Source organism: Felis catus, chromosome D2, assembly GCF_018350175.1.
Source record: "Felis catus isolate Fca126 chromosome D2, F.catus_Fca126_mat1.0, whole genome shotgun sequence".
NCBI lineage: Eukaryota > Metazoa > Chordata > Mammalia > Carnivora > Felidae > Felis > Felis catus.
The window spans coordinates 68,151,377-68,168,497 of NC_058378.1; the positions used below are offsets into that span (position 1 = coordinate 68,151,377).

A 17,121-nucleotide genomic window follows, 5' to 3' on the forward strand; every position below is an offset into this window, starting at 1 on the left:
TCTTTGATCCTTAGGTTCTGCTGTTCTAGGGTCCCTTAACACCTGCACTTCCTCTTTTTTTCTTTTAACATTTTTGTTATGATGTGTGTAATATCTGTCTTTTTTGCAGACTGTAAGTTTCATGATAGCATCAGGTGTGTCTGGCTTCTTTACTACCATTTCTGTAGTATATGTACAGTGTATAACTTTGTAGGCTCCTAATAAAAAAAAAATACTGAAACTAAGTATTGAGCCCCAAAACGGACCACTAAAAAGGACAAAGAGATATCATAGTCTTCTGTTCTTTAACATATTTTCTGCTCTTAGATTTCTTCAGGCCTTAATTGAAGGCTTTTTTACTCAATGTACAATTAAGAAAGTTTAGTAACCAAATGTAAATAGGACTGGGATATCTCCTAGAGGCCATAAGAGTTGAAAATAAGAGCAGAGGGGAAAACACTTAAAAATCAGATACAAGACATTTTTTTTATATAACAGTTTAAGGCAACTTCATCTTGTGATAAACATATTTAGATCTTTCAAGACCCCATTTGTTTTATATGTGGAACAGTATAGCAGTAATGCTGATAGAAGAAGAAATTAATTGTTGTTAGTAAATTTTGTTAAAACACAGGACAGGGGCGCCTGGGTGGCTCAGTCAGTTAAGCATCTTACTCTTGATTTCGGCTCAGGTCGTAATCTCATGGTTTGTGGGTTCAAGCGCCACGTTGGGCTCTTCATTGACAGTGTGGAGCCATTCTCTCTCCCTCTTTCTCTGTCCCTCCCTTGCTTGTGCTCTCTCTCTCAAAATGAAAAAAAAAAAAAAAATTACACAGGACCATGTGTTGTATTTGGGAAAAGTTTTATATCTAAAATGATGTAATTAAAAATTTCAGTGTCAAGCTTTTGTTGGAAATATTTGCTTAATGAGGGGAAAACATAGTAGGCACCATAAGTACTGAATAATAAGTTGAAACAAATAATTATCTGAAAATACTGAATCACTGCAGTATAGTATTATTGCCTTACAATTTGTAGATGTAGTTTTTATACTGACCATGTTTCTTTGTTAGCTTAGCTATGAAATATGTAAAATTGGGTAACATATTTTTGTTAATTAGTTTTGAATAAAAACCTACCTGTTGCAGTGATGTGACAAAATGACATAAATATTTCTGCAACTTTTGTTAAAGAGAGTAAGCTCTATCTATCTATCTATCTATCTATCTATCTATCTATCTATCTATCTATGTATTGTGTTTCTTGGCAACCTGGACTGGAAAAATTAGGTTGGGGGTTATAATTATTTCTTTGCTAGAAGTATGTGGAATCTAACAGATTGGGTGACCTGAAATAGATTGTATTTAATTCAGTTTTATTTTATATATCTTCTGGGATAAAGTATTCAAAATTTCACCTAAGGGCTTTAGTTCTTGTTCAGATATACTGCACTTTATCTTAATATTGTAATCTGTTGCATTCTAGGACTTTATAAGGATAGGTAGAAAAGCTAGTTATTTCTTGTTACTAAAACAAATGTTGGTTTATCTACCATGTGTTAATTACCATTTTAAACTCATAGAAATAGGATACTTATATACTAGGCAGCTGAAAATAGTAAGGTTTATGATTTAATCTTGAAGACATTTATTTCTGTATCTGGAAGTAGTGATTTGAAATTCTTAATACTAGAAATATGGCCTAGTTTCAGAACACCCACTAAGCAACTGTGAGAACTCAGCATGCTAAATGGCTTGTAGTGCTGCAGTATTTTTTAATTTTCCCCACCCCCTGTTATATAATGGCTTATAGTAGTACACACAGAACATGAGTATTTGGGACAAGAACAAATTGTATTGAAGTCTCCAAAACATGTGAGGCTGTCAGGTTTTTTGTTGAGTACTAAGGAGCTAACGATGATCAAATATAGTGCTAATTAGTGATTGAATGACATACATCAGGTGGTGATGTTTTAAGCTGCAAGAAAAGCAAGAATTGTTTTCAGGCTTGAGAAAAATGACTTTTTAAAAAATGGGGTCACTATTTTTAAAACAAATATTGAATTAAAAACAAACAATTGAATTAAAATTTTTATTTAGGTTTGATAGCTCTGATTTAAACATTTCCATGATGCTTGTGTACAGGGCTTAAAAATTTCAGTGGAAATAATCCTAAACATTTCCCCCAGAATGTTGTGCAACGGAAACATTGCGGCATTATGTCAGCCTGTGAGAACCAGACACTGAAACTGATTAGCACCTGCCTGTAAAGAATGAAATCTACTAGTTCTTATTCATTGTTCAGGAAAGTATGGTCCTAAAGGCGTTTGGTAAAACATTTCTTTGCCATCTTATTTTGTTATAGGGACTGAGTTGATCAGCAGGAATTGTAATATGCAGGTGTATATTAGAGTTAAAATGTTTCAGTTTTAAAGATTTTTATGATACAGAAAAGGAAAGAATAAGTTTCTTTTAAAGTCACCTATGTAATTCTTGCAGAGTTAGCTCTGTCAGTAATGCCTTAATGCATAACTAATTATATACAAAAATATAATGAACTTACTCGCTTCTCTCTACTGAAACTCCATTTTATCTGACATTCTCACGCATGTGTGTGTGTGTGTGTAATAATTGATAATCATGATCCTGTGGCAAGATCTTGAAGATTTCTGTTTCATCAAAGAAAGTTGAAAATAATAAAATTCAAGTTTTGCTATACTTTATTATGTTCAGATTCTTTGAAAATTGATAATCCACAAATGGTAGGTAGATTCATGTGCTAAAAATAATTTGTCAATTAGCTCCTCTCTTTCCTGATTATACCATTGTCCAGTTTTTATAATTAACAATTTGATAATAATTGCATTGCTTTCAAGGGTAATTAAAATTAACTATTGCCAAATAATGTTTTTTCTTTCTGGCATGATTTAAATATCCTATCGCTACCTGCAAATTACTAAATGATTTACATCTTTGTGGTGTAAGAATTTTTAATGTCAAAACTTGTGTAAACTATGTGAGAATAATTTTGGGATTATAGTCACAAGATGGTAGATAGTACACACCAGCTGGGAATTGGTTGGGTTTAATGTGTTAACTTACAAAAATAATGTCCTTTTATGTATATTCAAAAATGTAAGCAAGGGCTGCCTTTGAATATTTTGGATGGTTCTGATGGGAGAAATTCTTTATTAACCTTAAGTTAAACTGGACTTGGCTGCTCAGTATATTTCTTTTGATCTTGTTTGACAAATCTTTTTGTTTTGGGATATTTTTGACAAATATAATACAGAGATAATGAGATTATATTTTTAAAGCCCAAAATGCATTCTGCAAATCCTATTTTAACTACCAGGACAGGTAGATAAATAAAATGGTTAGTTGAGCATCTGGTCTTCATCTAAATAGTCTCAAAAATGGACTGTATAAATGTGAGAAAGGATATTTGCTTTATAATGTTATTTATTTATTTTTTAAATGTTTGTTTAGTTTTTGAGAGAGAGCGCATGAAAGAGTGGGGTAGGGGAAGAGAGGGGGGGAAACAGTATCCAAAGCAGGCTCTGGTCTGACAGTAGAGAGCTCGATGTGGACCCATACTCACACACAAACTGTGAGATCATGAACCAAGCAGAAGTTGGATGCTTAAGTGACTGAGGCACCTAGGTGCCCCTATCATACATATTTTTTTAAGTAGGTTCCACACCCAGTGTGGGGCTTGACAAACTCATTGACCCTGAGATGGAGTCGAATGCCCTACCAACTAAGCCAGCCAGGCATCCCTAATAATGGCAACTTGACAAATACTGATTCTTAAATGTAAGATACCTACCTGGAGGCCACGTAGCTTCTAATGTTGCTGTGTATAACATTATATTTGTTTACATGTTTTCTGACTGTTTCTGGTGAATAATTTATAGAATGAGTAATAGAAAGGATTTATAATCAGATAACACCTAGTGAAGGAATACGTGGGTTTATACATGTAAAAATGAAGCATTTAGATATAGTTAACTTAATTTTAGCTTACAAGTGCTGAAAAGCATTTGTTTTTTAAGTTGAAAATACTTTATTGAATATAATATTCATCTTAGTGCATATAAACTAAGATAGCAGTTACATTTTTTCTTTGTTGTTTTACACTGATAATTAGGTAATCATCTTTTTCTTTATTGTCTGTTGGTGCATAGTAAATGAAAAGTAACATATTTTGGGAATACTTAGGTTTTGTGTGACATGTTTTGAGTTTCTTGGTAGAAAAAGCAGTTTAAGCAAACATTGACAGGTCAGTCTTTTGGGGAGAGTTGTTTGGGTGGCATAAGAATTTTCAGAGAATGATCAAGATATTTGATGTTTACCATTATATCTTACTTCCATTGAGACATTTAAATCCCTCCTGCCCCACCCCTGCCTTTTATTTTGAGGCTTTGTTGGAGGATCCTGCAGTTTTTCTATCTGGTGAGTCGAAGTGTTGTCCCAGAGAGCTGTAATTCCAATTATGGCTTATGTTGTGGGTTGGATAAATAGGAATTTTCAGTTCTTTGCTTAAAACTTTGCACAGAATCAGAATTTCATAATCTTAGGTTTTTCCATAAGAAAAAAAATGCAGATTTTCCTAAAAACTCTCATGTATTTATATAAATTAGCCCTGTCTCTCCCTGCCAGTCCAAACAGTTTTCATCTTGCCTCCTCAGCAAAAGGAAAAAAAGTTGAATGAATGAATTTGAAGGTGCTAGAAGTTCTGTAGTCTTGACATAATTCTAATTAGCATGGGCTAGAGTGTTGTATTTTGTCACAGACTTATTAGCCTCCATGAAAACTACCTTTACCTCTGGTTCATTCATGCTACTTAATTTAATGTATTTTTTCCATTTCTGTCTGAACAATAACATTCCTTTGAGCATGTTAATTTTGGGTGCTTTTTCAGTTTTGGGTCTTCTAGTTTTCAAGATTCCTTTTTTACACTTTTGAACTACAAAAATATATAGGTTTATGTGATTCGGAGGGGGAAACGTTTTATTTTTGTCCTTTAAACTACTTAAAAGAATAAAGAACATTTCAGATCTTTATAAACAAGGGAAAATACAATTGAAATCTTGTCATTTTTAGGTATTCATATCAAAATCTGAGTGACTTAGAGTTAATATTAAGTAAAGTATAGGGAAACTATGCATGGGACAAGGTTTTTGTCCTTATTGGTTGACTGTCTTTATTCAACAAGTGTTCACTGAGCACTTACTGTGTACTTAATAAAAATTTCATGGTATCTTTGAGGTTATTGCTTTGTTGAGTAAAAATTGCTTCTTTGTGTAAGGTGCCTACTGTCTACTAGGGAGATAAAGCTAAGTTAACAAATATTTATAATTATTTCAGTAAATATAACTGCTATGTATGGTAAGTATGGTTTCTAAGTACTGTACTAGGATATGACTGTGAAAAAGGCAAAGGTATCCCTATTTTCCCACTTTAAATGAGAGAGTCAAGACAACTAACCTGGCACTTATAAAGTGTGATAAATGTCCTGATGGGAAGTTTAAGTGGGAGCTTGGAGGGCGGTCTATTCAGAAAGGCTTTTGAGTGATCACAAAAGTCTTCCCTGACCTCTGAGCTGAAATCTGTAGACTACAGGAGACTTAGCTCAGTGAACTGTAAACCTTGTTTCTGACAGGAGGAAATAATCGCTTGCGTACAAGTCCTGGGGACAGGAGGTAGCAGGACCTGATATGGGATCTGAAAGAAGTTCATGTGACCTGAATGCAAGGTGGGAAATACTGGAGTTGTAGCAGGGGCCAGGTCTTGAAAGGCTTGGTAAGAATTTTGGATTTTATCCTGAAGGTTAGGTTTGTGGGGGGTCATCCACTATTCCCCAAGTGTTTTAAGTTGGACAGTAACCTGATTAGATTTGAGTATTTGAAAGATGACTGTAATTACAGTGTAGTGATTTGGTTAGGAGCAGGATGGGGGTGGTGTGGATGTGGTGAGATCAGTTACAGTGATGTTAGAGGAGAGAATTTAGTATGCCCTGGAGCAGGGTAGTGGCAGTGAGAATGAAGAGAAGTTGAAGAGTCAGACATTTTACAATGGATAGATAGGAGTTGGTGATTGTTAGGATGTGAGTGAGAGTTGAGCTGAGAGGAGTCAGGGTGACTGCAAGATTCTTGGTCCCCTTCCACCCTCCTTAGTTGGTTTCTCCTTAGATGTTATCTGTTTAAGAAGCTTTTCCTTATGGGCGACTGGGTGGCTCAGTCGGACATGTACTAGGTTTCGACTCACGTCATGATATTACATTTGTGGGTTTGTGAGTTTGAGCCCCTCTCTTTGAGCTCTGCACTGACAGGATGGATCCTGCTTGGGATTGTCTTTCTCCCTTTCTCTCTGCCCCTACTCGTTTGTGCTCTCTCTCAAAAGAAATTAATTAAAAAAAAAAAAAAAAAAAAAGCCTTTCCTTATTTCTCTAAGCTCCAACACTGGTTTTTAAGTGCTTTCTCTTTGTGCTTCAGCACCTCTTACCACACTATGTTCTTGCCTTTTCCACTGGTTTGTAAGCTTACAGGCAAGTACCATGCCACCTTGTTGCATACTTAGCATCTTGCACAGTGCATGCTACTTAGTATGTATTAAATGTCTGAATGAAAATAAAGTTTTGTATTTATAGTTGGAGGAAAAAATTTTTTCTGAAGCACCAGGTATCCAAAAACTTTGTTTATAATTTCAGTGTGAATCAGATCAGTCCATGGTCTTTTGACTAGCTTTTGTAAAAACAAATTGTAATTATAATTCAAATCTGAAGTGCTGGATATATTAGTTCTTCATAGGTGGGTTATCTTGGATTAAGATTTATGAGCTTTGATTATTATGGTGAGCTCCTCTTGTATTATACATTGTCTTTTTTAATAAGTAATTTTTTAATTAGCTTTATCCTTTGTCAGTTTAAAGTCAACATAACCAAACTATCACTGTTAGAATTTTTCTGTTTCAAAATGAAAATAGCTTTTTTGGGGGGGTGCCTGTGTGGCTCAGTCAGGTAAGCTTCTGACTTCAGCTCAAGTCATGATCTCATGGTTCATGGGTTCAAGCCCTGCATCGGGCTCTGTGCTGACGGTGCAGAGCCTGCTTGGAATTCTCTGTCTCCTTATCTCTCTGCCCCCTCCCCTGCATTCACTCTCTCTCAAAAATGAATAAACATTAAGAAAAAAAAAGGAAAATAGTTTTTTTTCCTTCCCTGATTATAAGAGGAATCAATGCTTATTTTATGCATTTAAAAAATAATACAGAGATTGAAAACCATCCTAACCCCCAAGGATAAATATTGTTGTCATTTGATGGGTGTTGTAGACTTCTAGGATTTTATATATATTTATGAATGCTGTGATTAAGTTAAAGGCTGTCCACAGAGAGGAAATAGTTATGACATAAATATGTAAGAAAAGGTATTAATATCCTTCATACAAAGAATCCTGATAACTAGTATATAACCAAATAACTGCATAGAGATCGGGTCCTAAACTTAAATTCCTGCAGGAAACCAGGCAGGTAACATAAATGAGGGAACACAGTAGGGAGAATATATGAGGTGGTTGGGTTGGAGAGTACTTGGAGGGCATAGTTTCTATTCAACACTAGTTGAATTTTGACCCAGTGGTAGCAAATTTTTTTTATTTTTTAAATGAGAAGTAGAGGTCTGGATTGTAGTGGAGCTCCCAATTATTAAAAAGTGGCAAATAAAAAAAATTAAAACTGTAATGTGTGTTAAACATAATGTAGCCATGGTCTATATTTTGTTAAACCACAAATAGTGGAAGAATGGAAAAGTTTGTTTGCCCTCACTGATCAAGGAACTGTAGATTAAAATATATCGTTTTTCATAGATTGATAGAAATGAAAATGATTAATAATTGGTAAGATTGGGAGAGTATAAATTGATGTAGTCTCTTTGAAAGAGACCGATTGGAACTACCTATAAATATTTAAAATACGTATTAGGGACAAGAGGGGGAAAATGACGGTGTAGGAGGACTCTGGGCTCACTGCGTCCTGCGGATCACTTAGATTCCACCCACACCTGCCTAAATAACCTAGAAAACCGCCAGAAGACTAGCAGAATGGATTCTCCAGAGCCAAGCGTAGACGAGAGGCCCACGGAAGAGGGCAGGAAGGGCGGAGAGGCGGTGCGCACTACACGGACTGGGGGGACAGAGCCGGGGCTGAGGGGCAGCCCGCCGGCCAAGCAGAGGCCCCGAGTCTGGCTTGCAAAAGTGGAGGGGCCAGACGGAGTGTGTTGGTTCAGCAAGCGGGACTTAACATCTGGAAGGTTATAAGTTAACAGCTCTGCTCGGAGAGCGGGAAGGCTGGAGGACAACCGGAGGGAGAGTTGTTGAGCCCCGGATAACAGAGTGCAGCTTGGCGGGGAACAAAGGCGCTCGCCAGCGCCATCTCCCTCACCCATCCCCCAGCCAAAATCCCAAAGCGAACCAATTCCTGTCAGAGAACTTGCTTGTACCACGCAAACACCAAAATGCTGTGCTTCTTCGGATCCATCCCTCCGGCGGGTCTGACTCCATCCCCATGCCGCAGGGCCCCTCCTGAAGTGGATCTCCAAAGGAAAAGCGAGCTGAGCCTGCCCCTCCCGCCCCTGTGCACCTTGCTGATCCACCCCAGCTAATACACCAGATCCCGTGCACCACAAGCCTGGCAGTGTGCAAGTAGCCCAGACGGGCCACGCCACCCCACAGTGAATCCCGCCACTAGGAGAGGGGAAGAGAAAGCACACACCAGTCTGACTGTGGCCCCAGCGGTGGGCTGGGGGCAGACATCAGGTCTGACTGTAGCCCCGCCCACCAATGCAAGTTATTGAAGACAGCACAGGGGAAGTGCCCCGCAGTCCTGCACCACTCCAGGGACTATCCAAAATGACGAAACGGAAGAATTCCCCTCAGAAAAACGTCCAGGAAATAACAACAGCTAACCAACTGATCAAAAACGATTTAAACAATATAACAGAAAATGAATTTAGAATAATAGTCATAAAATTAATCGCTGGGCTTGAAAACAGTATAAAGGACAGCAGAGAATCTATTGCTACAGAGATCAAGGGACTAAGGAACAGCCAGGAGGAGCTAAAAAATGCTATTAATGAGCTGCAAAATAAAATGGAGACGACCACAGCTCGGATTGAAGAGGCAGAGGAGAGAATAGGTGAGCTAGAAGATAAAATTATGGAAAAAGAAGAAGCTGAGAAAAAGATAAAAAAATCCAGGAGTATGAGGGGAAAATTAGAGAACTAAGTGATGCACTAAAGAGAAATCATCTACGCATAATTGGTATTCCAGAGGAGGAAGAGAGAGGGAAAGGTGCTGAAGGTGTACTTGAAGAAATAATAGCTGAGAACTTCCCTGATCTGGGGAAAGAAAAAGGCATTGAAATCCAAGAGGCACAGAGAACTCCCTTCAGATGTAACTTGAATCGATCTTCTGCATGACATATCATAGTGAAACTGGCAAAATACAAGGATAAAGAGAAAATTCTGAAAGCAGCTAGGGATAAACGTGCTCTAACATATAAAGGGAGACCGATAAGACTAGTGACGGATCTCTGTACTGAAACTTGGCAGGCCAGAAAGGAATGGCAGGAAATCTTCGATGTGATGAACAGAAAAAATATGTAGCCGAGAATCCTCTATCCAGCAAATCTGTCATTTAGAATAGAAGGAAAGATAAAGGTCTTCCCAAACAAAAACTGAAGGAATTCATCACCACTAAACCAGCACTACAAGAGATCCTAAGGGGGATTCTGTGAGACAAAGTACCAGAGACATCGCTACAAGCATGAAACCTACAGACATCACAATGACTCAACCCATATCTTTCTATAATAACACTGAATGTAAATGGACTAAATGCGCCAACCAAAAGACATAGGGTATCAGAATGGATAAAAAAAACAAGACCCATCTATTTGCTGTCTACAAGAGACTCATTTTAGATCTGAAGACACTTTCAGATTGAAAGTGAGGGGATGGAGAACTATTTATCATGCTACTGGAAGTCAAAAGAAAGCTGGAGTAGTCATACTTATATCAGACAAACTAGACTTTAAATTAAAGGCTGTAACAAGAGATGAAGAAGGGCATTATATAATAATTACAAGGTCTATCCATCAAGAAGAACTAACAATTATAAATGTCTATGCGCCGAATACAGGAGCCCCCAAATATATAAAACAATTACAAACATAAGTAACCTTATTGACAAGAATGTGGTAATTGCAGGGGACTTTAATACCCCACTTACAACAATGGATAGATCATCTAGACACATGGTCAATCAAGAAACAAGGGCCCTGAATGATACATTGGATCAGATGGACTTGACAGATACATTTAGAACTCTGCATCCCAAAGCAACAGAATATACTTTCTCCTCGAGTGCACATAGAACATTCTCCAAGATAGATCACATACTGGGTCACAAAACAGCCCTTCATAAGTATACAAGAATTGAGATCATACCATGCATACTTTCAGACCACAATGCTATGAAACTTGAAATCAACCACAGGAAAAAGTCTGGAAAACCTCCAAAAGCATGGAGGTTAAAGAACACCCTACTAAAGAATGAATGGGTCAACCAGGCAATTAGAGAAGAAATCAAAAAATATATGGAAACAAACGAAAATGAAAATACAACAATCCAAATGCTTTGGGATGCAACGAAGGCAGTCCTGAGAGGAAAATACATTGCAATCCAGGCCTATCTCAAGAAACAAGAAAAATCCGAAATACAAAATCTAACAGCACACCTAAAGGAAATAGAAGCAGAGCAGCAAAGACACCCCAAACCCAGCAGAAGAAGAGAAATAATAAAGATCAGAGCAGAAATAAACAATATAGAATCTAAAAAAACTAGAGCAGATCAATGAAACCAAGAGTTGGTTTTTTGAAAAAATAAACAAAATTGATAAACCTCTAGCCAGGCTTCTCAAAAAGAAAAGGGAGATGACCCAAATAGAGAAAATCATGAATGAAAATGGAATTATTACAACCAATCCCTCAGAAATACAAGCAATTATCAGGGAATACTATGAAAAGATTATATGCCAACAAACTGGACAACCTGGAAGAAATGGACAAATTCCTAAACACCCACACACTTCAAAACTCAAAGTGGAGGAAATAGAAAGCTTGAACAGACCCATAACCAGCGAAGAAATTGAATCAGTCATCAAAAATCTCCCAACAAATAAGAGTCCAGGACCAGATGGCTTCCCTGGGGAATTCTCCCAGACATTTAAAGCAGAGATAATACCTATCCTTCTCAAGCTATTCCAAAAAATAGAAAGGGAAGGAAAACTTCCAGACTCTCATTCTATGAAGCCAGTATTACTTTGATTCCTAAACTAGACAGAGACCCAGTAAAAAAAAACTTCAGGCTAATATCCCTGATGAATATGGATACAAAAATTCTCAATAAGATACTAGCAAATCGAATTCAACAGCTTATAAAAAGAATTATTAACCATGATCAAGTGGGATTCATTCCTGGGCTGCAGGGCTGGTTCAACATTCACAAATCAATCAACATGATACCTCACATTAATAAAAGAAAGATAACCATATGATCCTGCCAATCGATGCAGAAAAAGCATTTGACAAAATTCAGCATCCTTTCTTAATAAAAACCCTCGAGAAAGTCGGGGTAGAAGGAACATACTTAAAGATCATAAAAGCCATTTATGAAAAGCCCACAGCTAATATCATCCTCAATGGGGAAAAACTGAGAGCTTTCCCCCTGAGATCAGGAACACGACAGAGATGTCCACTCTCACCGCTGTTGTTTAACATAGTGTTGAAAGTGCTAGCATCAGCAATCAGACAACAAAAGGAAATCAAAGGCATCAAAATTGGCAAAGATGAAGTCAGGCTTTCACTTTTTGCGGATGACATGATATTATACATGGAAAATCTGATAGACTCCACCGAAAGTCTGCTAGAACTGATACATGAATTCAGCAAAGTTGCAGGATACAAAATCAATGTACAGAAATCAATTGCATTCTTTTTTTGTTTTTTTTAATCAGTTGCATTCTTATACAATAATAATGAAGCAACAGAAAGACAAATAAAGAAACTGATCCCATTCACAATTGCACCAAGAAGCATAAAATACCTAGGAATAAATCTAACCAAAGATGTAAAAGATCTGTATGCTGAAAATTATAGAAAGCTTATGAAGGAAATTGAAGAAGATACAAAGAAATGGAAAAACATTCCGTGCTCATGGGTTGGAAGAATAAATATTGTTAAAATATCAATACTACCCAAAGCTATCTACACATTCAATGCAATCCCAATCAAAATTGCACCACCATTCTTCTCGAAGCTAGAACAAGCAATCCTAAAATTCATATGGAACCACAAAAAGCCCTGAATAGCCAAAGTAATTTTGAAGAAGAAGACCAAAGCAGGAGGCATCACAATTCCAGACTTTAGCCTCTACTACAAAGCTGTCATCGTCAAGACAGCATGGTATTGGCACAAAAAACAGACACATAGACCAATGGAATAGAGTAGAAACCCCGGAACTAAACCCACAAAAGTATGGCCAACTAATTGTTGACAAAGCAGGAAAGAATATCCAATGGAAAAAAGACAGTCTCTTTAACAAATGGTGCTGGGAGAACTGGACAGCAACATGCAGAAGAATGAAACAAGACCACTTTCTTACACCATTCACAAAAATAAACTCAAAATGGATAAAGGACCTGAATGTGAGACAGGAAACCATCAAAACCCTAGAGGAGAAAGCAGGAAAAGACCTCTCTGACCTCAGCCGCAGCAATTTCTTACTTGACACATCCCCAAAGGCAAGGGAATTAAAAGCAAAAATGAACTATTGGGACCTCATGAAGATAAAAAGCTTCTGCACTGCAAAGGAAACAATCAACAAAACTAAAAGGCAACCAACGGAATGGGAAAAGATATTTGCAGATGACATCGGAGAAAGGGCTAGTATCCAAAATCTATAAAGAGCTTACCAAACTCCACACCCAAAAAACAAATAATCCAATGAAGAAATGGGCAGAAAACATGAATAGACACTTCTCTAAAGAAGGCATCCAGATGGCCAACAGGCACATGAAAATATACTCAACCTCGTTCCTCATCAGGTAAATACAAATCAAAACCACACTCAGATATCACCTCATGCCAGTCAGAGTGGCCAAAATGAACAAATCAGGAGACTATAGATGCTGGAGAGGATGTGGAGAAATGGGAACCCTCTTGCACTGTTGGTGGGAATGCAAACTGGTGCAGCCACTCTGGAAAACAGTGTGGAGGTTCCTCAGAAAATTAAAAATAGACCTACCCTATGACCCAGCAGTAGCACTGCTAGGAATTTACCCAAGGGATACAGGAGTACTGATGCATAGGGGCACTTGTACCCCAATGTTTATAGGAGCACTCTCAACAATAGCCAAATTGTGGAAAGAGCCTAAATGCCCATCAACTGATGAATGGATAAAGAAATTGTGGTTCATATACACAATGGAGTACTACGTGGCAATGAGAAAGAATGAAATATGGCCCTTTGTAGCAACGTGGATGGAACTGGAGAGTGTGATACTATGTGAAATAAGCCATACAGAGAAAGACAGATACCATATGTTTTCACTCTTATGTGGATCCTGAGAAACTTAACAGAAACTCATGGGGGAGGGGAAGGAAAAAAAAAAAGGTTAGAGTGGGAGAGAGCCAAAGCATAAGAGACACTTAAAAATTGAGAACTGAAGGTTGATGGGGGGGTGGGAGGGAGGGGAGAGTAGGTGATGGGTATTGAAGAGGGCATCTTTTGAGATGAGCACTGGGTGTTGTATGGAAACCAATTTGACAATAAATTTCATATGTTAAAAAAATAAAAATAAAAAATAAAATGCGTATTAGTTTTGGCCAAACAGTTCTGCTTTCAGGAATCTGCCTTGCAGAAATAGTAGGTCCTGTTTGTGACTATTTATGCTCAAAAAGCACTATTTACTGCCCCCCCCAAATGTATATATTTTTATATATTTTGATGTTTATTATATCTTTGAGATAGTGCAAGCAGGGGAGGGGCAGAGAGAGAGAGGGAGACGGGATTCAAAGCAGGCTCTGCACTGACAGTAGAGAACCCAATGCTGGGTTCTAACTTACAAACCGTGAGATCATGACCTGAGCCAAAGTTGGACGCTTAATCAACCAAGCCACGCAGGGACCCCATATATATTTTTTTAATGAAAAAAAAAGTAAATGAAAAAAGGCAAATAGAAACAACCTACATGTCAGTCGATAGGAGAATGATTATATTATAGTTATACCACAAGTCATAGCAATGAAAAGAAATGAAGTATTTGTATTCTTGTGTGGAAAGAGTCCATAACTTACTGCCTAATGCAAAAAATTATAATTTCATACATAAATTTGTATTATGCATATGCTATCATTACAGGTATCTATATTATATTCCATTGTGTGGCACTATAATTTATGGAGACTACTGATGCCTGTGTTTCCAATGTTTTGCTCTATGCACATTGCTGTGAACATTTTTTTGTATATGTCTTTGAAATGTTGTCTCCAAAGATAAGTTTCTTTTTATTTTTTAATTATTTTAATCTTTTTTTAATGTGTATTTTTGAGAGAGAGTGATGTGAGGCTCAAACTCACAAACCATGAGATACGAGCCGAAATCAAGAGTTGGACACTTAACTGACTGAGCCACCCAGGTATCCCTAATTTTAATTTTTTTTTTTTTGAGAACATGAGCAGGAGAGGGGGTGGGGGTCCCTGGAGAAAGAGAATCTTAAGCAGGGTCTACGCTCTGTGTGCAGCCTGATGTAGGTAGGGCTCAATCCTATGAGCCTGGGATCATGACCTGAGAGTTCGAAGCTCAACCCACCGAGCCACCCAGGAGCCCTCTTTTGTATTTTATGTGGTAACATTAAATATCTGAACTCCTGTAGATGCTTTGGTGGAGAAAATACATTTGTCTCTGAGAGTGTTATTTGTGACCTGTGATCTGAGTAAATATACCTTAGGCATGGAAGTCAAAGAACTAACCAGAAAAGTAGCGCTGTGCTCAGTCAACTTAAATTCTTTAAGGTTTTTGTTTTTTTTTATGTTGATTTTTAAGAGAGAGAGAGAGACAGCGCGCGCGCGCGCGGAGACACAGAATTCAAAGTGGGCTCCAGGCTCTGAGCTTTCAGCACAGAGCCTGACGCGGGGCCCGAACTCACAAACTGCAAGATCATGACCTGAGCCGAAGTCAGATGCTTAACCGAGTGAGCCTCCCAGGCGCCCCAAGTCTTTAAGGTTTTTAAATTTAAGTAGTAATTTTTAGCTAACCAATACATGCTTATGGTACAAAATCTAAAAGATACAGAAGTGTAAAGCAAATCTTGCTCTCACTCTGCAGCCTCTCTGTGTTTTTCCTTTCCTGGGAAACCACTACCAGTTTTGTGTGTTCTTCCACAGATATTTTATACATATATATGTATATTTTTTTTCATAAATGGTAACATGATGTTGTTTTAAAGCTGAGTTTTCCTCACTTAACTATAATGAATCTAAAACTTCCACAGTGTTTTATATGTTGTAGGCCCTGTTCTATCAAGTGTTTGGATATTCATTGTTAATCTTCATCACAGCCTTGAGAGGCAAGTAGTAGTATTATCCCCTTCATACAGAGAAGGAAACTGAGGCACAGAAACCTTAACATGCTAGTAAGTTGGGGAGTTGGAAGTTGTGGAACTCCCAAGAGTCTGGCTGCAGAGCCTTTAGCATTAGCTAGTATGCTTTACTGTCTGACTTGAAACAAGTGAGAAACGTACATAGTTGGTACAGCATACTTTTTAGTAAATATATAGTATTTCATTGAATAAACAATAGTTTAACCATAACGGAGATAAACTCCCGTTGGACGTGTGTTGTTGGACATATAGATTGTTTCGGTATGTTGCTGTTACAAATAATGCTGTAGTGAATATTTTTGTGCCTATATCTTTAGAATGCCTGTTTCATTTTGAACATAGTCTGCTTGTATTTCATTTTTGTCCTTTCACATTGGGGCAGGGGGAGTGTGGATCATTTATTCATACAATTATGTTTTATGATCTACCTGAGACTTTGTTTTAATGAATCTATTTAGCTCATCTGTATTTATTACAGCATTATGCTTATTTCCTCATCTTTTAAGAAATAAATCGAGGTATAGCAATTGAAGTATACTCAAAGGTGTAAAGCAGTGCTGTATAAAGGTATAAGCATATCTCAGTCCTATTTCCTCTCCATTCTTGAGGATTGTAACATTTACATTATATTCTATAGCTATAAATATTTGTATCTTTTTTTTTTTCAGGCCAATAATTAAATGGACTTTATGCTCAAAACTTGCCCTTTTTTCATAATTTTTATTCTTATCCTTTGGTTAGTTGAACTTTGTCAACTAGTGTTTTCTTCAAAAGCAGTTCATAAGAACAGTATTCCTTGAGTTCTTTCATATTCATTATTGTTTAACTGTTGCCATTTATACTAAACTGTATTCTTAGACTGGATATAAATTCTTGAGTCATACCTTTTTTAAACCCTTGGAGTTCTTAATAGGTATTGCTCTACTTTTTTTTTTTTTTCTAGCATTGAGTCCCTCCTTCCCTCCATTTTTGGGTAGTAATGATTTTGCCTAGGTACTCAAAGAATTCTGTTTATTTATTTGTGGTTTTATTTTTATTTTTAAGTAATCTCTATGCCCCGTGTGGGGCTTGAACTCATGACCTCAAGATCAAAAGTCGCATGCTCTTAAAGAGAAGAGAAAAGAAAGAAAAGTTGCATGCTTTTCTGACTGAGCCAGCTCGGTGTCTCATGAAGAATTCTCTTTAAATGCTCAAGTACAATAAAATTTTTCCTTAGGAAAAGATGTGCCCTTTTTCAACTCTATGATTTCTTGTTCAGTTCTGGCTCTCCTGTGTATCCAATAATGCTAGATAAAGTCTTTGAAATCTTCAGATGTTCCAAACAAGGGGTTGTTGGGCTGCCCTTCTGGCTATGCCATGTACCTTAGTTAGAGAACTGAGCTGTGATAGTTTTGAGATGTGAAGCTGCAAACCTCTCCTTTGTTTG

The 17,121-nt window shown here is 37.3% G+C and overlaps 1 protein-coding gene across 4 annotated transcripts in view; it reads left to right on the forward strand.

The window, feature by feature from the left end:
* Positions 1–17,121, forward strand: part of SHOC2 (SHOC2 leucine rich repeat scaffold protein) — a 109,423-nt gene that overhangs the window by 6,768 nt on the left and 85,534 nt on the right. For 2 of the 4 annotated variants that reach the window (XM_019813811.3, XM_023240915.2), the window contains exon 2: positions 5,644–5,736. The exons of the other annotated variants lie outside the window; for them this stretch is intronic. The gene's annotated coding sequence lies outside the window, so the exon portion shown is untranslated. The remainder of the gene's footprint in view (positions 1–5,643; positions 5,737–17,121) is intronic. 4 annotated transcript variants of the gene reach the window in all.